This window comes from Diabrotica undecimpunctata, chromosome 3 (genome assembly GCF_040954645.1).
Source record: "Diabrotica undecimpunctata isolate CICGRU chromosome 3, icDiaUnde3, whole genome shotgun sequence".
NCBI classification, from domain to species: Eukaryota; Metazoa; Arthropoda; class Insecta; order Coleoptera; family Chrysomelidae; genus Diabrotica; species Diabrotica undecimpunctata.
Genome location: NC_092805.1, coordinates 77,909,040 through 77,934,207, shown reverse-complemented (window position 1 = coordinate 77,934,207; position 25,168 = coordinate 77,909,040).

The window sequence follows — 25,168 nt, the reverse complement described above, 5'->3', positions numbered from 1 at the left end:
TATATTTATATATATCTATATATATATATATATATATATATATATATATATATATATATACATATATATATATATTTATATATATATATATATATATATATATATATATATATATATATATATATATATATATATATATATATTTCATCCACAAATCATTCTGGCATCATGTTTGGTTAAAAGTAACGGGTTATGATATATTGCAACTACCTATTGTATCTTCGCTCCAATTCGTCCAGTCGCGACGTACAGCCCCTCAAATGATAGGATTTAACCAATAAAATACAATAAGACAGAAAAATCAAATATAGCAGCATGTCAAAAAGGCCTTAATTATATATCTTCGTTTCTATAAGTCCAATCGTTACGTACAGTATCTTAAATGACAGGATTTAACCAATTGAAAACAATGAAATAAAAAAAATTAAATACAGCAACATGTCCAAAGGGCCGTAGTCACGTATCTTCGGACCTATTAGTCCAATCGTGACGTATAGTACCTCTAATGATAGGATTTAACATAAATAATACAATGGTATAGAAAAATCAAATGCAGAACAATGTTAAAAGGGCCTTAGTTGTGTATCTTTAGTTTTATTAGTCCAATCATGACGTGCAGTACCTCAAATGAAAGGATTTGACAAATAAAGTAGAATGAGGTATAAAAATTAAATGGAGTAGCATGTCAAAATGACCTTAGTTATGTATCTTCGGTCCTGTTAGTCCAATCGTGACGTATGATACCTCAAATGATAGCACTTAACCAATAGAATACAATGACATAGAAATAAAATACAGCATCACGTCAAAAGAGCCTTAGTTACGTATCTTCGTTTTTAGTGGCCCAATCGTGACGTACAGTACCTCAAATGATAGGATTTAACCAATCGAATACAATAAGATAGAAAAAATAAAATACATCAGCTTATCAAAAGGGCCTTAGTTATGTATCTGTGGTCCTATTAGTCCAATCGTGACGTTTCGTACCACAAATGATAGAATTTAACTAATAGAATACAATGAGATATAAAAATTAAATAGAGTAGCCTGGCAAAATGGCCTTAGTTATGTATCTTCGATCCTATTAGTCCAATCGTGACGTACAGTACCTCAAATGGTAGCATTTAACCAATAGAATACTACGACGTAGAGATCAAATACGTCAACACCAAAAGGACCTTTGGTATATATCTTTGCTCCTATATGTGTTATGTCAAAAGAGCCTTAGTTGCGTTTTTTGACACAAACTTGACTTTTGACTTAACGACAAAAAACTCACGGTTTTTTTGTCGTTATGATATACACATCTTCCCAGATGTTAGATCTCCTGATAGTATAGTTAAATATAGTCTTTATATTATGTATCAAACATTTTAGATATCTGTCTTCAGTCTACTCATTTTTTTTTTATCAAACTATTGATTATAAGTTATGGTATTCTCACTGTAGTTAACCGTTTAGTTTATTTAGCTCACTAAGTTTAGACATTTTTTAATATAGATACCTTTAATGATGTTGTTGTATAATGGACAAATGGATATTTTAGTTGAATCCTAACTTTCCCTACAAATTCAAAAATTTTGTTTAGCGACTAGAGACAACTTCAATCTGCAGTTTCATTGGAAATTGATTTACGCGCGCTCTAGTCCTGTTTATTTTAGTATCTGTTTCTGTCGTCGACTATTTTATGGTTAGTACGTTAATAGGGATGTCTCCAACATCTGATTTGCTCTTCTTCTGGCTATTCTTATCCATCCGTTGTAGCTTTATGCTATAGTTACAGAATTCCAGAATGAGTTAGTTATATTTATCTTGATAATTCCATACTGGTACCTATACCTTCATTAGTTTATGTAAATGGTCATACTCATTTTTCTTCTTGGTAGGTAGAACTTGCTGGTTATGCACGTTAATCTGGGGTTTAGTAATTTTCAAGGACACGAAAGGGAGTCCTACGAAGATGAGTTGGGATTCTTCCGGATGTTCGGCCTAGTCAACGAAATATTATTGAATGCCAGATTATTGCTGTATAAATACTAGTTAAGGACTATACGACCGATTATTTTCTATGATGTTTTGACCTCATAACAGCATGTGAATTGAAGATAGGTGAATTCTCTCTGACAATCTAACGTCGTTTCAGTCATTGTGTAGCCACCTGGTACCAAGTAAACTTTATTCTTTGATATAGCTTAATATTAGTTATTGTGTAGTAATAAGCCTTAAATCAGCCTGATTGTTCTCCTTGGATATATTAAATATGAATCTGTTGTCTAGGGAAGAATCGATTTTGGATCTTTTTTTTATTACGTTGGTACATCCGTATTAATGTGTTGGTCGACATGTTCAATTTTATTTGAGTTTAGTTGTTATAATGCGAATGGTTATAAAATCTGCCTGATTGTCTCACCTTGGATATGCAATATATATAAATCTGGTGTCCCTTGTTGAGTCAATTTGGTCTACCTTATCCATTCAGCGATAATTATCTGAGTATAAGTAGTTACATTTGGTTATATTTGGTATGCCTTTTGGTCATTCCTACCTTTATTGGTAGTAGAGTGTTACAACTCCTTTTACAAGACTCTTAAATTTGTGGTTAATTTTAATCGTTCGAGTCCGATGTAAAGATGGAAGTTGCTAGTTATTTGATTATAGTGAGTGTATATTTTGGTTGCTCCTACCTTTAGTTGTAGTTGAGTGTTTGTGGTATTGAAGCAATTATAATATGGGGTTTTATTCAATCCGCTCGATTAACTTTAACCACTTTTGGTTTATCAGTCATCAGGAAAGTCACAGATGAAAGACTCTGTGCAATGAATTGTAATTTGATCAGTTAAGTATCTGAGTCACTATTATGTAGTTTAGTATTCACACTAGTGTTGGATCCCACGGTGTGTGATCACTGTCAATTATTCTTAGTTAGTGTATTCATTTAAATGTGGTTTCCATAGTTTAAGTAACTTAGTATATGTTAATTCAATATTAAAGAAAAATTTACCTTTAACTTTTCATTATGCACTTAGAGGTATGTTTATGAGTAAGTCAGTCCACATGTCATTCAATAATTCAATAACTACAGACCATTTAATGGGTATTATATAATTGGGTTCCCAGTAAGAAAAAAAAAAGAAAATAGCTTTTCTTTTTTTTTTCCCGAGTTGTAGGAGATTGTAACGATACGATCGTTAATAGTCTAACACTTCGAACGTTAGCAAAATCTTTCAAATAATGAAACCGAATCCCTACATAGCTACTAATTCGCCGCCGTAAAAGGAGGCAATTTATAATACAATTTTATATATCGATTTACAATAGAATCGATTTCCTTGTCATTAAAGGGACAACGAATACTGGCCAGTGGCCATGTTCATTTTCGAACAGAACTTCAAGAAGGAATGAGTTAAATTATCACGGCAGGCAGGACTTAGGAGATGAAATAATTTTTAAGTTATTTATGGGTTTTTGGAAATGTGAAATTTGAGTTTGAAGAAGTATTTAGCTTATGTATCGTATTTAGAAAGTTACGTTGTTTTATGGGAAAATCACTCCGAAGTTCTGGTAAGTACTGTAACATTTTTTTATATAATTAAAATATTAATTATTTTTATTCCTTTTACCCCCGTGATGATACGCTTATGTTCGGTTTACCGTCTTTAAAATTTTATTGAATGCCCGGAATTTCCTTGCGTCCGAAAGGTATTTAATCTTTTCCGTCTTAATCCGGGTCTTTTATGATAGATTTGTAAATATTCCGAAGACCCGTATAGTAATTTTTCTGTAAAGACCCAATCTCGGGATTTCATATTTTATCACGTGCCAAATTACCTCGAACTTTCCGATAGCCGTTATAACCTTACCTTCTCAGAAATACATACAGCTGGCCTATCATTTTTGTGGGGAAGATACCCTCACCTTTTCTTGGGTAGCTTGGTAAAATTTTAGAGGAACCAAGTTACTTCTCGGTGGGCACTCGTAGAGAAAACAACTTATCGGTGGGCATCCGTCGAGTTAAGACGCTTAGTTCACAATATCGTATCTGCTACCTTACCGTCTCTGTGCATTTTCTTTATAAGTGTGTATACACTTGCTTATTAGAGTTTTTTTTATCTTACACTATATTAGTTTAAGTATAGTTGTAAAGCACCTTCAAGGGTAAATAAATTCAGTGTTTAATACCAGTACAGTATTAACTTCAGTGAATTAAAGCAGCAGCCTTCAGGAATAATTACTGTAAGTGACATAATTTTAATATCTCCACCTATCTGGGCAAGTAACATGGTATAGCATCATATCATCTCCCATTATCTGGACGTATCGAACGATCATACATGTCTTCAAATGTAATTGAGAGTAGCTACTGAATTTTGCAGTCAATTAAAGAACATTCTATATTTTTTTTTGTTACGAACCAAATAATCGACTTAACCAAGTGCGGTTTGGTTAAATTTTTATGTTTTCACGTCAGTAAACTTTTTTGTATTTTTGTAAATTTAAATTTTATTAATTTTTGTTATCTTTTGTGTTTGTTATAATTTGTATTCAATTTTATTTGCTATAATATCTCGAGATTCGCCAAAACTTTATTTGTGCATGCTTGTGTTATACTTATATCTTTGTAAAGATATTTTCTAATTATATTTCTGCCTATTTTTATATGTATACCACCATTTTATAGTTGTTGGTGTATTTTTATTACTTGTGTTGCATTCAGCAGCGTCGTAATTTTGTTGTTGTTTAATATATTGTTATTGTTTTATGTATGTATTTTATTTGTCGACTCCTAACAACGTTCCCTGATATATTTGCTTTTTACCTTTAAAGATAACTATACCTTTGACCAGTAGAAAGATCAGGCTTATTAAGTTTCGTAGGTAAGTAAGTGTAATACCTTGTATATTTATTTTTTGTTTATGTAGAGTGTTGGCCAAATTTATTCAATAACTAACTGTGATATCTTTTCTTGGGTTTGATCTCTGAACCTAAATATCTTTCCTTATCTCTTTTCTTTTCTAAGGTTTCTTAATTTTCTCCTTAAACCCCAAAAAATTAAGTGGCGCCCTGTTCCCTATCTTATCTTATCTTTGGTAATTTTACCCATCTATCTTTTTGTTCATTTCTGTGTCTTTTCCAATAGCTCTTATCGTATATTTACTTATTTCGTCCGTTGGACCCATTCCTGGTTTCAAAAGCTAGTTTCAAACCCACGACTCGCTCTCCACCAACCATCTGGCTGCCGTCCGCAGTGTCTCCATTGTTGACCTTTCTAGCACCATCCAAAAAAGGTTTCCGAGGTTACACATATTTTTATGCCGCCCAAAGCGTGGGGCTTATATCCTTTTGTTTTTTTCTTTGTCCGTTGCCTTTGCTTGTCTTTCACATTTATAGAACGCCAAGCTACGAGAACCCCGATCAGCTTCCGTGTTCTATTTCTATTTATTTCTTCTTCTATTTGCTTTATCTCTATCTCAGTATTCCTTATTTTCTTCTTTCGTTCCGTCTGGTAAACACACTACAAAAGTTCTCCAGATTTATGTATAAATTTTATAATTAAACCTGATCTTTCTTTGGTATATTTGACTATTTTTATATTTTTTTATTACCTGTAGACTTAAATTAAAAAATGAATAATTTTGAAGTCAATTTTCTTACTTCAGAGGAAATTAATTATGAGTTAAAAATCAGAGGAACTGTTACGAGTAGAGAAATAAAAGAAAGGAGGAAAATCCTCAAGAGATTGTTAGTTAGGGACAACAGCAATCAATTATCTTTAAATACCTTAGATTATGATAACGAAAAGACTGCTATTAAAAATTTTATCGATAAGATTTCAAAGTTAGTTGAAGAGTTTAAAGGTTCTTCAACAGATTCTTGTTTTCGCCAAGTCAAATCACGACTTATTCATTTGTTAGGTAGAATAGATCGTCTCCCTATTCCCGAGCCCGATTCTGAGGAATCTATTTCTTTTCGAAATGAATCTAATGCTACCTGTTTGTTATTGGAGCAAGAGATGAATGATAAAGTCATTCCTTTATCTTCTAGTTCTTCTTCTGTCGAGTATGTCTCTCCTGCTGCTCCGCAGATAATACATGTTTCTACTCCCGATTCAAATATCTCCAAATATTCCATATTTAAATGGAATGTTAAGTTTAATGGTGATCCCAAGACTGTGTTTGATTTTATTAAACGAGTTAATGAGTTATCTGAGTCCCGTAATGTCCCGAAAGATATTTTATTTAATTCGGCTATTGAATTTTTCTCTGGCGACGCCGCGGTGTGGTTTCGCAGTATTAAGTCCTCAATAAGTTCTTGGGATGGACTAGTTGAAGTTCTTAAATCCACTTTTTTATCTCCCGATTTCGACGAAGATCTTTGGGATCAAATCAAAGGTCGCAAACAAAAACGTAGCGAGCCTATCGTAATTTTCGCCGCGCAAATGCTATCCCTTTTTAATCGTTTATCTCGCGAAGCATCCGAATCCACAAAGTTAAGGATTATTCGTAAAAATATCTTACCTGAGTATATTCCTCATGTCATTTTAAAAGACCTTAATACCGTGAGTGAACTAACTCAAATTGTTAAGAAGTTGGAAGATGCTAACCCTTCATTGTCGGCCAAGTTCTTCCAAAATTCTAAAATCTCTGTTGTCGAGACTGATACTCCTCAGTCGAAGCGTCATTCTCACAACAATGCCTCAAATGCCATATCTTCTCCATCTACCTCTAATCACGTATCTAATTCATCTAATTCAAATGATAAAAACACTTCGAAAGTAGCTACCTGTTGGAATTGTCAAAAAACAGGTCATATCTATTCCGTCTGTAAAAAGGAACGACAGCACAAGTTCTGTTACAAGTGTGGTAATCCTAACGTGACTGTCCATACCTGTAAAAAATGCCGCATGCCTTCAAAAAACTAAGTCGTCGAGTTTGTTCGGTCGGTGCAATCTCGTTACCTTTCCGTCCTAATAAATCCGACGTTAGAATTCAAAATAAATGGAAACAGTGGTTAAAGACCGTCAAATATTTTTATCGTAATAGTGTTACGAAAATTGCCGCCCCGGTGCTAATTAATAAAATTAGCGATTCTAGGCCGCATATTTCTGTCTCAATTTTCTCGAGAACTTACAGTCCTTCTAGATACTGGTTGTTCTATAACTATTGTTGGCGCAAAAGGCATTAAATTCCTTGAATCCAACAACTTATCTGTTGATCCATCTCAACATCAAAATGTTTCATTAGCTGACGGCTCTAATCGCGCTGTTACCGGTGTAGTCGATCTCCCTATCTTAGCTAACGATGTTTGTCATGTCATCAAAGCACTAATCGTACCTACGTTACCTTATACCTTTATCCTCGGTAGCAATTTCGTTAAGACTTTCTCTCTTATAATAGATTTTTCTAAAAATACTTGGCTTACCGGCAATAATGATCCACAAACTTTTACCGATATCGATAATGAGCTCGATGAAATATCTTTATGTACTATCGATCATTTAAACCCCACTCAAAGATATGTCGCGACTAGTACTATCGAATCTTTCTCCCAAGTTAGCAATATAAATGGATTAGGCCACACGGATAAAATCCAAATGAATATTGATACTGGAGACGCGAAACCTTTCAAAAAACGCCCGTTTCCCATGTCTCCCTATATGTCCAAAATTCTCAACGAAGAATTAGACGAAATGCTTAGTTTAGGTGTTATTGAACCTTCTAATAGTCCGTGGTGTTCACCGGTGCTATTAGTCAAGAAAAATAACGGCGAGTACCGCTTTTGTTTCGATGGTAGAGCTCTCAATGAGGTAACTAAACGAGACTCTTACCCTTTGCCTAATATTGATAGGATCCTTTCGTTACTGAAAGGTACCAAATTTATAAGTTCCGTTGACTTAAGAAAAGCTTTCTGGCTTTTAGACTCTAGATCCCTCTTCGAGAGAAAAAACTGCTTTCAGTGTCATCGGTAGAGGTTCCTTTCAATTTACTGTCATGCCTTTTGGATTATGTAATTCGGCTCAAACTCAACAGAGATTAGTCGATGCAATTTTTGGTCCTAAATATGAACCGAACACATTTTGTTATCTTGACGACATCATCATTTGTTCCAATAATTTCGAAGAACATATTAAATTATTATCTGAGGTTAAAGATAAGTTAAAAGAGGCCAATTTAACTATCAATGTTGGTAAGTGTGAATTTTTCAAGTCAGAATTAAAATTTCTGGGTTATATAGTAGGTGATAATCTTTTAAGGACTGATCCGGAAAAAGTCTCTGCCATGATTAATTATCCCCGTCCAAAAACTTTTACGAAAGTTAAAAGATTTGTTGGAATGTGCTCTTGGTACAGGTGATTTATAAATAATTTCTCGACTCTTGTCTCTCCTTTAAATGACCTATTAAAAGGTAAAAAGAAGAAACAGTCGGTAGACTGGACTGATTCCGCTGAAAACTCCTTTATTTTAATTAAAGAGGCTCTTATCTCTGCCCCTGTTCTAACTCAACCTGACTTTCTAAAACCTTTTGTTATTCAATGTGACGCTAGCGATACTGGGTTAGGAGGTGTCTTAACACAAACCGTCCATGGCTCGGATGTAGTTATTGCTTATGCTAGTCGTACCTTATCTAGGGCTGAACGAAACTACTCTGTCACCGAGAGAGAATGTTTAGCCGTAATTTTCGCTATTGAAAAATTTCGTCCCTATATCGAAGGAGTCAAATTTCAGGTAATTACCGACCATTATTCCCTGTTGTGGTTAAAAGACATTAGTAATCCTTCTGGCAAACTTGCGCGTTGGGCAATGCGTTTACGTCAGCATGATTTTGATCTTATCCATCGGAAAGGAACTTCTCATATCGTCCCAGATGCACTAAGTCGCATGTTTACGAATGAGTCTCTCTCCGAAAAACCACAACTTTCTTATCTGGAAGTCGACAAGGACCGAATTGATCCTTGGTTCGATGATTTTCGCTCTAAAATTTTATCAGAGCCCAATAAATATCCTCAGTGGAAAGTAGAGGATGATTTTGTTTTTAAATTAATTCCTTCCGAATTACCTGTTTCCACTAATAATAAAGAGTGGAAAATTTTAGTACCGAAACCCCAAAGAAATAATATTATCACTTCTTGTCACGATCCCCCTACCTGTGCACATCTTGGCTATTTCAAAACTTTAAATCGTATTCAAGAGTTATATTATTGGCCCAAAATGCGGAAAGATGTACTTCGTTTTGTTAGGTCTTGTAAAATCTGTGGAGCTCAAAAGATGTCGACTTTGGCTCCCATGGGTTTAATGGGACGAGAAAAATCCGCTAGGTTCCCTTGGCAAATAATTGCCGTAGATCTTATTGGTCCGCTTCCTCGCTCAAAAAGAGGATACACTTTTCTTCTTGTTGTTACCGACTGGTTTTCGAAATTTACGTTGATTCATCCTTTGCGGAAAGCTACTACGCAAAATATCATTAATTTTCTTGAAAATGACGTTTTTCTTATGTTCGGAGTCCCTCAATTTCTTATATGTGATAACGCCCGAAATCTTAATAATTTTTCGTTAAAGAATTTATGTAGTAAGTATAAGGTCCAAAAAATATGGTTTAATGCTGTCTATTCGCCTCAGTGCAACTTTGTTGAACGTAGCAATAAAACCATAGGAACTGCTATCAGGTGTTATATTAAAGATCATTCCGATTGGGATAAAGAAATTCCAAAAATCCGTCAAGCTATAAATACCGCTAGACATGAAGTCACTAAATATACCCCATCTTTCCTTAATTTTGCCAGGTATGTCCCTATTGCCGGTAACTATTATTCTTTATCTGCCGATAATTTGATATCTACCGTTACTTCAGAGCAACATGACAAATATGTTTCTGAAATACGAGGGTTAAGTGAAGTATTTGATGAAATACAACTTAATCTGAATAATGCGTACCAACGCAATGCTAAAACGTATAACTTACGGCGACGCGATGTTCAATTTCACGTCGGTGATACAGTTTGGCGACGAAATAAGGTTCTATCAAAAGCCGTCGATAAGTTTATGGCTAAGTTAGCACCCAAATATACCTTATGTACGGTAGTCAAAAAGCTGTCTCCCCTTGTATATACACTGAGAAATCCCGATGGTTCAAATGCTGGGAACTGGCATATTAAAGATTTGAAACCATATCTTAATGATTCTGATAATTCGTCAGGTGATGATGAATCCGATCAGGATTAGTTTGTTTTTTTATCATATAACATTATCTACCGTCCTATCTATATATTTATATGAATATTTTTCTCTTCTATCTTCTCTCGTCTACCTCCTCGATTGCCCACCAGAAGTCACATATCTTTGAGTACGGTTAGGTGAAAAATATCACCATACCGTTATCTATTAGATCGGCTAGTGAGATAATTACTCGCTGGTCTCTAGTATCTTACCTATTCAAGTGAAAAATCACTTGAATTATCTTTGAGCCAAAACTCATTACCTTACCGATAAGTGAAAAATCACTTAAATTATCTTTGGGTAGAACTCATTACCTTACCGATAAGTGAAAAGTCACTTAAATTACCTTTGAGTAAAGTTTAATTTATCTTTGTTCGCTATCTTATCTTATCTTCTTATCTATCTTATTTAGGTGAAAAACCACTTAAAATTATCTGTGCGAAAGCTCATTACCTGGTCAGTACGCGAAAAATCATTTGCTTACTCCACCGTTAAAGGGTAATAACTTTAATTACGGTATTATACTTTTATTATCTATATAGTAGTTATAGTAACTCCTTCATTATCTAGTATAAGTTTTTTGATTTGTATAAAAGACTGATACTCAATCCTCTATGGATTTATTAACCCCGAATGGCGATAAATTACTTTTGCTCTGTCATATAGCCAGTGATAAATCAAGCTACCGTGTGTGAATCATGAGAATAAAATTCTCGACGCAAAATCTTTTTTTCTTCTATATTTCGGAATCTGTTTTGACCTTACTAGTTGTCACGAGAGGAACGGCTAGGATGATGATCTGGGATTCGTCCGCTAGGGACCTGTTGAGCTTTTAAGGAAGACAGACACATTCCTCTTAATTCTTCTTACCCTTTCATTCTTTTAGTACTGATGTTGTCTACAGACCCCTTTCCCTGATATGACTTAGAAGTTTTCTTTATGTCAACTTCAACCCGATTGTGACTTTACCGATTGTGACCCTAAATTAAATTTAGGCGTGTGATACGCGAAGCTATCAACTGACAACCAGGTACTTAATTTCTTTCTTTCTTCTTCTACTCTTATTAATGCTAGTTGAGTTTTATTTAATTCTTTTCGACTTTCACTTTGGTATATGCTTTCCATTGTGATTAGGATTTTATCCAGTGTTGTTATTTAAGCCATTTCGATATCTTGTTTTTAATTAGAGATTTCCTAAAAATATCTCGTTCTCTAATTTATCTTAACGAATTACTGATGAGTACTGATCTCGATGTTATCTCTTAAATAGGCATTTCTTTTGTATTGAGGTTTACCTTAAATAATTTTATTATCTTGACGTTTGGTTACATCATTTCTTAATGATGTTAACGTCTTTTATATCTTGTACTTCTTTTCGAGGCACGTTCTTCGAATCGTTTAAAGGGTATATAAAAAAATGTATCCTTAGGTTTTGATCGGAAACCGTTTTATTTCTTCTTCTTCTTCACCAGTTTCCTCTCTTGGGAGGGGGCTGTGTAACATTTTTTTATATAATTAAAATATTAATTATTTTTATTCCTTTTACCCCCGTGATGATACGCTTATGTTCGGTTTACCGTCTTCAAAATTTTATTGAATGCCCGGAATTTCCTTGCGTCCGAAAGGTTTTTGATCCTTTCCGTCTTAATCCGGGTCTTTTATGATAGATTTGTAAATATTCCGAAGACCCGTATAGTAATTTTTCTGTAAAGACCCAATCTCGGGATTTCATATTTTATCACGTGCCAAATTACCTCGAACTTTCCGATAGCCGTTATAACCTTACCTTCTCAGAAATACATACAGCTGGCCTATCATTTTTGTGGGGAAGATACCCTCATCTTTTCTTGGGTAGCTTGGTAAAATTTTAGAGGAACCAAGTTACTTCTCGGTGGGCACTCGTAGAGAAAACAACTTATCGGTGGGCATCCGTCGAGTTAAGACGCTTAGTTCACAATATCGTATCTGCTACCTTACCGTCTCTGTGCATTTTCTTTATAAGTGTGTATACACTTGCTTATTAGAGTTTTTTTTATCTTACACTATATTAGTTTAAGTATAGTTGTAAAGCACCTTCAAGGGTAAATAAATTCAGTGTTTAATACCAGTACAGTATTAACTTCAGTGAATTAAAGCAGCAGCCTTCAGGAATAATTACTGTAAGTGACATAATTTTAATATCTCCACCTATCTGGGCAAGTAACATGGTATAGCATCATATCATCTCCCATTATCTGGACGTATCGAACGATCATACATGTCTTCAAATGTAATTGAGAGTAGCTACTGAATTTTGCAGTCAATTAAAGAACATTCTATATTTTTTTTTGTTACGAACCAAATAATCGACTTAACCAAGTGCGGTTTGGTTAAATTTTTATGTTTTCACGTCAGTAAACTTTTTTGTATTTTTGTAAATTTAAATTTTATTAATTTTTGTTATCTTTTGTGTTTGTTATAATTTGTATTCAATTTTATTTGCTATAATATCTCGAGATTCGCCAAAACTTTATTTGTGCATGCTTGTGTTATACTTATATCTTTGTAAAGATATTTTCTAATTATATTTCTGCCTATTTTTATATGTATACCACCATTTTATAGTTGTTGGTGTATTTTTATTACTTGTGTTGCATTCAGCAGCGTCGTAATTTTGTTGTTGTTTAATATATTGTTATTGTTTTATGTATGTATTTTATTTGTCGACTCCTAACAACGTTCCCTGATATATTTGCTTTTTACCTTTAAAGATAACTATACCTTTGACCAGTAGAAAGATCAGGCTTATTAAGTTTCGTAGGTAAGTAAGTGTAATACCTTGTATATTTATTTTTTGTTTATGTAGAGTGTTGGCCAAATTTATTCAATAACTAACTGTGATATCTTTTCTTGGGTTTGATCTCTGAACCTAAATATCTTTCCTTATCTCTTTTCTTTTCTAAGGTTTCTTAATTTTCTCCTTAAACCCCAAAAAATTAAGTGGCGCCCTGTTCCCTATCTTATCTTATCTTTGGTAGTTTTACCCATCTATCTTTTTGTTCATTTCTGTGTCTTTTCCAATAGCTCTTATCGTATATTTACTTATTTCGTCCGTTGGACCCATTCCTGGTTTCAAAAGCTAGTTTCGAACCCACGACTCGCTCTCCACCAACCATCTGGCTGCCGTCCGCATTGTCTCCATTGGTGACCTTTCTAGCACCATCCAAAAAAGGTTTCCGAGGTTACAGTACTTTCAATACACGTACATCTTCCATTTAAACTTGCCAGTTTTCAATCATTTAAATCTTCTCACCTTATTAGACCTATCCAAAAATCATTTTTATTTTTTATATACATATATAAGTAAATTCCAGTATGGAAATATTAAATATTTTAGTCAAGGTCACTTAATGACCAATATATTCCAGTTTTTGTCATGTGAACAAAAACTATAAGTATATGAAGACAGATTAAAAAGTTTTTTTTCTGTTCTTTTATAGCCTGCCGTCTCCAATCATTGAACCTATCTTGGTATTTCTTTTGGGAGAAGAATATTTTTAATTTTGGATTTGGGAAGAATTTATGTTGGGAAGAATTTTAGTTTGATTTTCTGGTTGGTCTACCGTCCGTGGCAGATAAAAAGAACATAGGCTAATCCATCCTAAAGCCCATCCACTACCTAGACCCTGGACAGCGGATTAGGGAACTGCCTTTCCAGCAAAAGGGTTACTAAGGACATTTACTTTCTAGTTAAAGCTGTTAATAATTCAAATTTAAATTTTTTTATATTACATATTATATCCTCGGATACTTAGGCCTTCAGCCTAAGTGGGTTACGAAACAGATTTGTGCACAATCCCTGGTTAGTACCCTCAACTATTTGAATCCTTTCACTTGCTTTAATTTTGTTATTCCTTATTTACTTTAAATTTATTTATTTATTATTTTATATTACACTTAATAGGTTGTCAGGATATATTATCCAATTTTATAGTAATTTGTATATACCCTCATGTATCAGATTGATGTATGTATTGTTCTAGTGTCTTAACTGACTAGGCTCAGATTTTTAAAAACTGCCCTTTTTATAACTTGTATAAGCATTTAATTATTTTTTTAATATTTTAATTACTATTTACTCCAAGTGAGTTATCCTAAACAGTAATCCCAGATCATTTTATCTCATTGTTAGAGAACTGGGTAGACCAAATTTTGTATATAATTATATTTTGGGTCATATTTTTAGGTAACTGTTTTTTTTGTAAATATATATTTTGGGGATATATTTTAATAATTGGTTAGTGTATATAAGTATATGGTTGGGATAGTACATAAGATTGGAATATAGTGTATAAAGCATTTCTGATTTTTATTTGTTTCCTATCATTTATTTTTCAGTTAGTGTATAATTACATATATCCCAAATTGGAGTGATATTCAAAATTCACCCTGGCGCCGATCTCAAGATCATCTTAGGATTGATCTTATCTTAGGTTACTACAGGCAAGCAAACGTGCCAACCTCCTCTCTGAGCACTATTCTCCTTCTCTTGAGCTAAGCCTATTCTATTGTAGTACTTCAAGTAAATTTTATATTTTCTTTTGTATTGGTTATATTCCCTGTTATTTAACCTTATTAAAATAATAATTAATTAATTTTAAATTTTATTTAACCCTTTATCTTATATAATTTCTAATATTGGCTTCACCATCTCAGGCTTTTCCCTTTTAATGTGCAACAATTAGCTCTCCTTTTTTTAATCGTTAACAGCGTATCTCCGGTCCTATAGGTCTAATCATGACATATGGAGCCTAAAATGATAGGATTTAACGGAGATAATACGATGGTGAAGAGAAATTAAACATGGCGGCATCTAATAAGACCTTAAACTGGCAGTAATAAAACGAATTAACGCACAGAAGTGTGTGGCATGTTACGTGACAGGATTATTAGCGAATACCATACGATTACGTCATACATCTCTTTGCATACGTCCACTTTTAGTTAACTACTTAGTATGTATTCAGTACTTTGCTTTACGGTTGTTGATGCATGGACTCAGGCCAAGTGGCCTTATAGTATTGGAAGTCGTAAGTTGATAGTTTCTAGTAGAACGTTTTTATTGTTAATTACCTCCGTAAAAGTGAGTTATAGTATTTATAAAAAGATGGATGTAAATAATATGCCTTTGAAATCTAAAAAAGCTAGATGTGAACATAAACGTAGATTGACCACTGCTGAATAACAATCATTGTTAGAAGCATCTGGCGAGGACAATGTAGATTAAATGAATGGTGGAAGTGACTCTGATTGACTCTGACGAAATATTTGCACAAAGTCGTTCAGAAAAATCGAGGATTGCGTTTTGGAAAGAGACAACACAAACAGAATTTAAGACTTTTCTCGGGCGTATGTTCCATATGGGGATAATTAAGATGAACCGTCTGAATGACTACTGGAAAAGTATGGGTAACTTCTATAATAGTGTTGACTTGACTAGATAATTGTTCATATCCCATATTAAGAAATAAGCGAATAGACAATCCTCACTTGCCAAAGAAACTGAAAAAACGTGTAGTGGTCTAAAAACTAAAAAGTCCCCTATTCAAACTGGTTCTTAATAAAAAATTTAATAATATGTTAAAGTTTTTTTAATATACCCTAAAACTGAAAGCGCAAAGAATCGATTGCAAGTTACAAAATACTTATAGATTCATACTGTTTGGACAAGTACAGTTGTTTAAATAATCGCTTTCTGTCATAAACAAATTGAATAAATTGTAAAATATTTTTTGATCTGCTTGATATTTAGCACACTTTAAGAACTCATCAATTGCCATAATTTCAAGTAAGTAGCTATATTTCCTGTCGTTAGGCAGGAGTTAAGTTATTAACATTTATAAATTACTACAAACATAATATCTTAGAGTTTACGGTTTTTTGGAATTATATCAATTATTTATGTATTTTAATTTGGTATTTCTCTACATAAAAAACTTTTTATGGTCTACAACTTTTATTTCAATTATTTTTCTTTAGAATGTATACAAAACGTTTAATAAGCAAAAAATTATTTTTTTTTGCCTTTTAAGATTGTTTAAAAAAACAAAGCAAAATCAACTGTACGTCTTTACGAATTTTTCGTCAGCTACCTCTCATACTATTTAGAATTTAAATTTCTGTATAAGATTTTCTTAAACTATTTAGCGAGGTTCCGTAAACTACTTTCTTAAGGCATGGTCAAAGTCAAATATTATTTTTTTATGTGGTTAAGCCACAATTATTGGTCGTTATTGAGATGAAAATTACATTTTTAATCAACTAATATTTAACGTTTTAATTTCCACTATTATTTTACAATAACTTTGTTTATTGTACTAATTATGTAAACATGTGTATACACATTTTGTACAGAAAAACGTTTTTTGAGAACGATTTCCGGAATGCAAATCAAAATTTCAAACATTAACACAATCACAACCAATAATTAAGGCCTTAATCCCATAAAACCATAATATTTATCTCAAACTATTCATCGATAGCTTCGACTAAACAGGATGTAAATTGAAAATTATGTAAAATATTCCCCTACACGATTCTCTGGGCAAAAATATCTAGGTTGAATAAATATAACATCTAAACGAAGAAAAAAACCTGTTGAGACTGCAACTTGTGAGCAGGTAGTTTCAATGTCGTTATTCGGACTTGACCCAAACCGACCGATATTTAGGTATCTAAAATATTATTTTAAGGATTAATACCGGCAACATCTATTGGCTCTAAAATGATGCCAAATACAGTGATTTTAACGCTCGATGTTAAAACGTAGGTTTGATGTAAAAAATTAAAGATATAAAAAAAATCGGAATATTGAAAAACCGACAACAGTGCCAAGCCTACAAAGGTGCCCTAAACGAACATACATAATTTATAAATAGAAAATGATAGCAATTCTTGGTGATGCTAAATTACTGCAACGTGAAAAGAGTTCAAAAGGATAGCGGGATGTATATATATATATATATATATATATATATATATATATATATATATATATATATATATATATATATATATATATATATATATATATATATATATATAATCAATAAACCTACCCTAAGGTGTTGCGTGTAAAGTCTCTTTTTAGGTTTCATATACAAACTTCCACCAATTCTTCTTTTGTTGCTTGCCAATTTCTTCGCTTGCTCCTTGGTGACCCCTCTCCTGTCAAGGATGGCGGCAATTTCATCGTCCCAGGTCTTCGTGGGTCTGCCCCTCGGTCTTTTCAAGGTTCTTCTAGCTTCACGCGTACCATCTTAGTTGGGCTTCTTCGATTTTATTCTCTATTTATTGGACTTCAAGGCGTTCTCTTATTTCATCGTTCCGTATCCTGTCCATTCTGGTCACCCCTAGTACTCTTCTTAGATACTTCATTGTAATACTTTGCAGTTTATTTTTTAGTCTGGTGGTGAGCGTCCAGCTTTCACATCCAAATGTTAAGATAGGTACTATCTTTATATTTATATATATATATATATATATATATATATATATATATATATATATATATATATATATATATATATATATATATATCTATAGAGTAAGATAATACTAGGAGATATTTCTTCTTATAGTGCTACCCATATCCCATTACACCCATGTGACAAATGGTATTCCATATTCGCTGTTTTTATCGTGGTTAGGAGATACATCAGAATCAAAAGGAATAATGTATATTCCAAATATATAAGAAAATATAATTGCCTAAAGGTGGTGACATTTATTGTACTTGTTAATGTATAGTATTATAAATAAATTATTACAGATGACAATTCGATTACAGTATTATGTTTGATGTATACTTTTCACATTTTTATCAGAACAGCAAACTTTGATATTTACAAAAAATTTTAAAATTCAAAGAAATCATAAACTTAGTATAAAATATTTTTTGTGAATATAAATAGACAGTAAAATGCGTATAGATTTCAGTTTATCAGATATGAACAATGCTTGCAAGAATAATATTTGGACTACACACATGAGGATTAAAGCATTAAAAATTAAATATTAAAGAGCTGAGGACTATTTTAGACATCCCTTGTCGCTAAAGAAATACTTATCTTCACAGAGACCTAGGAATCGACACAGCAAAGTAAATTATTCACTTTTACTTAGTCCTTTGCGCTGTCTGAATATCTTCACCAATGTTTTAAATGTATTAAAAGAAACATGATTTTAATCAAGATATAAAAAAAACCAATTTTTGCTCTTGGCTAATACGATGATATTTCCAGAAAATGTTCTCGTGTTAGATACTATGCAGATAATTTGTACCTAATTATTAAGTAAGCATTAAAATACAAACAATTTAATATTTTTTTATTATTCATAAAGGTACTACTAGAAAATTTCAAATGGTTGGATTCAGACTATAATGTAAGATATTTATTTAAGCGTTTCCTATAATGCTTCTTCTTATTGCACAATCTTTTATTAAGATATATAAGATATAAATAATTTTTGGATTTATTTGCAATAACAGTATTATCTGCATTCTCTCTCTTTTGTCGTTTCCCCATTATTGAGCTCGCGTCAACGAAGAGTCCAAGTATCTGCCCCGTATAGAAATATTAAGAATACCCCTATAGAAATATTGAGAATTTACCAGTCTCATCTTGGTATTTTGAAAGACAGATCTGTCTTTCCAAACTTTAGTTAGGCGACACATCGCATTTTTTGCCATACCAATACGTCTCCGAACTTTTGCTTCACACATCGTTAGTTATAATAGAGCCGAGGTAGACAAAACTGTTCACTATCTGGAATGCCTTTAATATGTTGATCAGTTGAATAGTGTGGTAGTATTTGTCTTAGCTTTATTGACTTTCAGAACAACTTTATTGCTTTCGTACCTTCGAATCTTCGCAGGAGATTAAACATTTCTTTTTTATTTGCTGCTATAAGTGCAGTGTCATCAGCCAACTTTGAGACTTTCCTACCAGCCACTGTTACTTCATCGGCCCATCCATCTCAAGCTATTCTCATGACATATTTACCATAAATGTTGAATAAGCCAGGTAACAACACGCATCCTTGTCTAGCACCTGTCTCGGTCTTGAATTGGTTTGAGAACTTCTGATCCAGTCATACTGTTGCTATATTGAACTGGTAGAAATTTTAAATAAGTACTAAAGGTGGATTCGTGTGGGCATTTCTTTTAAAATGGACCACAGATCTGCGTTCTGCAAATTATTAATTGGGACGTCGTTTATGTGGATCCCATTGTCTACTACGTCTTATACAGCCTTGTCGAAGATGTAATGTAAATAAGAAACAACTAAGGCTATAGGATAAATCCCTGACGAACTCGTTGTATAACTATTTCGCCCATTTTGTCTTGTTCTAACCTTACGGATGCTCTCTGTCCCCAATATTGTTTTGTAAGAATTAAATATCGTTGCTATCTAGGCCCTTCTCTTGTAAAATCTTAAAAAGCACTGTGTGTTTTATTTTATTTTAAAATCTAATTAACATCATCATCATCATTATCAACCTGTCTGCGTCCACTGCTAAACATAGGTCTTCCTCGGCTTTTTCCATCTGTCTCTGTCTTGTGCGGCTTGCATCCAGTTATTGCTAACACGCTTCAGGTCATCAGTCCATCTAGTTGATGGGCGTCCTGTGCTTCGTATTACTTCTTGTCTTGGTCTCCATTATAATGTCCTGAGTTTCCTATAAATCCTGAGTTTTGTCCATCGGTTGTCTGATAATCTGCCGACATGTCCTGTCCAATTCTATTTTAACGACGCGATTTTTTCGATAGCGTCTGTTTTTTTTTAGTTCTACGACCTATTTTTTCATTTGGGATTCGGTCTCTCAAGGAGATACCCAACATCTGGTGCTCCGTGGCTATCTGAGTCACGCGAATCTCTATCTAACATTTTTTATATATTAAAAAAATTTATTTCTGACACTGTAAGGCCTTGACATTTGACAAAGTCGGACAGAAACGGCCCCTGCTCCTGAGGTGTGAGAAATAGGAAGAGGATCCCTCACTGTGAAAACAGGGAGTGAACTACCGCGACGTACCTGGGACGGCACCCAGTAAGCCGTACTGACAGCGGTCATTCGGTGGAAAAAAAACAGAGTCGTCTAAGTAGAATTTTCTTATATCTTAGAAACTATTTGTTCACTGCCTTACGGCAATATGAGTGATATTCCCCCCCAGAAAGTGTTGTCACGCAGGTGACAACACAAGAAGAAGAAGAGAATGATTTAGCCAAATCATCAAACCCCTCTGTTGCCAGCTCGATCGAGCTATATAATAAATTTATTAATTCGACTAATCCCGCGATCGACGACATAGAAATCGTGATATCTTCTGACGATGACTCCTATCTGCCCGAGTCGGAGGAAGAAAAAAAGAGCGAAATCGACACCGATGACGAAGTTAATACGATGGACGCCATCGACGAAGAGCCGAGCCCAGCTGCAGAATCGCTCGAAGCCCCGCCCCCAACTGTAGTAGAGACACCACCCGTCGTGGACAACGTCTCCAAAAATGAAGCCGAGCCCGAAATCGGCAAGAAAATGAAAAGGCTAAGGCCCAAATAAGACTCTCCGGAAGACGAAGAAGTGAAGAAAAAGGCCAGAGAAATGGCGGAAAGGGAAAAGGCCAATGAGCTTTTAAGGTCGGTCAATGTACTGACGGAACAGATCAAATCCCTAAAAGAAGAAAGCCGTATCCGCGAGGAAAAGGCGAATAAACAAATCCAAGACCTTCTCGCTCAGATGACTGAGCTGAGAAAGGAAAACAAAGAAAAGGACAAGGAGATACAAAAACTTGTACAGCATATAATGGAATTAACAGCAGCCAAGGAGAAAGAAGAGTCAATAATGGAAATCGACCCGTGGAAAGCCTTCCTCGATAACGACGTTATAAAGCTAGTGGAACTAGGAATCGGTTCACCTTCCCCCGCAAAGCCATCCGGTAGCAAAGGCAAGCCTAAACAGCCAGAAAGAATCATAACAACCAAAGAACCTGCAGGTTGAACACAAGTCCAAAACAAAAAAGGGAAAAAGACAGGCACCTCTACTGAGAAACCAGACAGTAGTGTCAAAAAAAAATAAGCGTCGCCGGAAAGCAGACGCAGATAATAAATCAGCGGAAAGAAAACAAATTTAACAAGCCTGCGAAAGAGGCTCATGAAAGAAGCCAGAAAAAGAAAACTGCCCAAAATAACTTGAGCAAAAATAGCCAAGTTGAAAAAGAAAACGATGTACCAAAAGACTCACCGCAAACAAGCGAGGAGCCTATAGTAAAAGAGCCAATAGTAAAAGAGCCGAAACCACCGGCGATAATCCTAAAAACTGTAGGAGAACACCAAAAAATCCTGCAGAGAGCAGCCAACCAAGGCATAATATCAGTCAACAAGTTTGCACGATCAGGCAGATCGATTGTTATTAACACAAAAACCAGAAAAGATTACCTAGGAATGGTACACATCCTAGAAGAACACACTCCAAAAGTAGAATTCATCTAAAATCCTCCGAAAGGACAAAAAACCCATACCTCCCCTACATGGAGTAAACGGGATTGTCCATACGGAAATCGACAAAGCCGAAGTCATAAAGGACGAACTAGAAAGGGCGTGTAGAAACAACGAACACCCCGACGATGACATAGATTTTGAAGAAGAGGTAGAAAGAGCAGCGAGAAGACTTAGAAGGAAAAAGGGCAGAATAAATATTACACACACATCTCCCAAAGAAATAAAGGAACTTATAAAAATGACAAATGCCAAAAAAGTCCCAGGACCCGACAACATCACAAATAGGGCGCTGAAAAATCTACCAACAAAAGCTATTGTTTATATCACTAACATAATAAACAACATGCTAAAATTACGATATTTCCCAGATAGGTGGAAAGAAGCACACGTAATAATGATTGCAAAATATGGTAAAAACGGCACATTTCCGCAAAATTACAGACCTATCAGCTTATTATCATCTATAAGCAAGATAACAGAAAGAGTCATACTAAAAAGACTCAATGAAGAATCACAAATGCTAGGAACCATACCAGAGGCTCAATTCGGGTTCAGAAGCGAACACTCCTGTGAATTACAGGTACTACGACTTACAGAATTTATCACCAAAGGATTTAATGAAAAAATGTACACAGCTACAGCTTTTCTGGACGTCAGCAAAGCCTTCGACAGAGTCTGGCACCATGGACTCATCTATAAAATGAATGAATTTGGTTACAGTGAGGCGATGACATGCCTCCTTGCGTCATATCTAGCCAATAGAAGGTTCAGAGTTCGGATAGGGGCAACCCTGTCCGAAGTCGGGACCCTCGAGGCGGGTGTGCCTCAGGGAGCGGTGCTATCGGCATACCTGTACACCATCTATACGGCCGACACGCCAAAAGAGCCAGGCTCTCTGTTGAGTCTTTACGCTGACGACACAGCAATAGTTGTTAGCTGGAGAAACCCGGATCATGCAGCTAATCACCTGCAAAGAGCACTAAACAGATTCCAAAGATGGTGCATAAAATGGAAAATAGCCCTAAATCCAGACAAAACACAGGCTGTAATGTTTAGTCACAGAAGAAATGTACCAAATCGCGAAATTACAATCGAAAACACCCCAGTAGACTGGACCAATTAGGCTAAATACCTAGGGGTACATCTAGATAAGAAACTAACGTTCACTGAGCACATCAATCAGCAAATACACAAAGCCAAAGCGTTGAAAAGTCAGCTCTCAACACTTATTGGAAGGAAAAGTAAACTACAATTTAAAACCAAAATCAGGGTTGCGAATAGTATTATCCTGCCAGTCCTAATATATGCATCCGCTGCGTGGGGACACACCTGTAAAACAAACTGGAAAAAGATACAGACCACTCAAAATCAAATAGTCAGAGATGCCCTTAAGATACCAAGGTTGTAGCGTTTTAAATTTGTTAATATTTAATATATATACTTAATAGAATAAATTCTATTTTAAGTTTTGTCTTCAGTTGTTTCAAAATATAGTTGTTTTGTCTCTGTTACATTGTAAGGTTAAATTATGCCGGTTTAAACTAGGAATCGAGGACGTTTAAAATAATCAATATAATACGTGTTATGTGTTATTTCGACGAATTTAAAAGAGTGGTTTTTTTCGTTGAAAACGATTTGTTTACATTCGAGTCCCCTAATACAATATTGCAAGTCAGGTATACGATTTTTCTAAGACGTATTAACTGATAATATTTTTTTTTTGTCTTTGTTTACATTAAAATTCCCCCATTCTCTGTATGTATTGTGAGGTAAAAAATTTACAGTTAACCAATTTAAAAGTAGATGTTTCGAGATTATTTTTTGTCGGTTCGTTGCTAAGAACTAGGTCAAGTGGAGGGTAGATTGTTAGTTTTAAGTTTGTAGGCAAAAACTAGCTGTGAGACGTAAAAGGAAATGTATTTTGCGTTGAAATTTGTAAAATGTAAGGCATCGAGGAGTCAAGCAAGAAACTTCAGAGTAGATAGATGTTTGGGCGATTTTGAATCGCGAGTCTATTCAATTTTTTGTGTTATGTCTTAAGACCGGTTAAGTGATAATACTCTTTGCATAATGGCAGTTTAAAACAGAGTAATCACCATAAGATTTGTGCACCCGCACTGAAGAAATTTTGTAAAATGAGTATATACAATGTCCTATATATGGGTAAAAGTATGGGTAACTTCTATAATAGTGTTGACTTGACTAGATAATTGTTCATATTCCATATTAAGAAATAAGCGAATAGACAATCCTCACTTGCCAAAGAAACTGAAAAAACGTGTAGTGGTCTAAAAACTAAAAAGTCCCCTATTCAAAATGGTTTTTAATAAAAAATTTAATAATATGTTAAAGTTTTTTTAATATACCCTAAAACTGAAAGCGCAAAGAATCGATTGCAAGTTACAAAATACTTATAGATTCATACTGTTTGGACAAGTACAGTTGTTTCAATAATCGCTTTCTGTCATAAACAAATTGAATAAATTGTAAAATATTTTTTGATCTGCTTGATATTTAGCACACTTTAAGAACTCATCAATTGCCATAATTTCAAGTAAGTAGCTATATTTCCTGTCGTTAGGCAGGAGTTAAGTTATTAACATTTATAAATTACTACAAACATAATATCTTAGAGTTTACGGTTTTTTGGAATTATATCAATTATTTATGTATTTTAATTTGGTATTTCTCTACATAAAAAACTTTTTATGGTCTACAACTTTTATTTCAATTATTTTTCTTTAGAATGTATACAAAACGTTTAATAAGCAAAAAATTATTTTTTTTTGCCTTTTAAGATTGTTTAAAAAAACAAAGCAAAATCAACTGTACGTCTTTACGAATTTTTCGTCAGCTACCTCTCATACTATTTAGAATTTAAATTTCTGTATAAGATTTTCTTAAACTATTTAGCGAGGTTCCGTAAACTACTTTCTTAAGGCATGGTCAAAGTCAAATATTATTTTTTTATGTGGTTAAGCCACAATTATTGGTCGTTATTGAGATGAAAATTACATTTTTAATCAACTAATATTTAACGTTTTAATTTCCACTATTATTTTACAATAACTTTGTTTATTGTACTAATTATGTAAACATGTGTATACACATTTTGTACAGAAAAACGTTTATTGAGAACGATTTCCGGAATGCAAATCAAAATTTCAAACATTAACACAATCACAACCAATAATTAAGGCCTTTTTCCCATAAAACCATAATATTTATCTCAAACTATTCATCGATAGCTTCGACTAAACACGATGTAAATTGAAAATTATGTAAAATATTCCCCTACACGATTCTCTGGGCAAAAATATCTAGGTTGAATAAATATAACATCTAAACGAAGAAAAAAACCTGTTGAGACTGCAACTTGTGAGCAGGTAGTTTCAATGTCGTTATTCGGACTTGGCC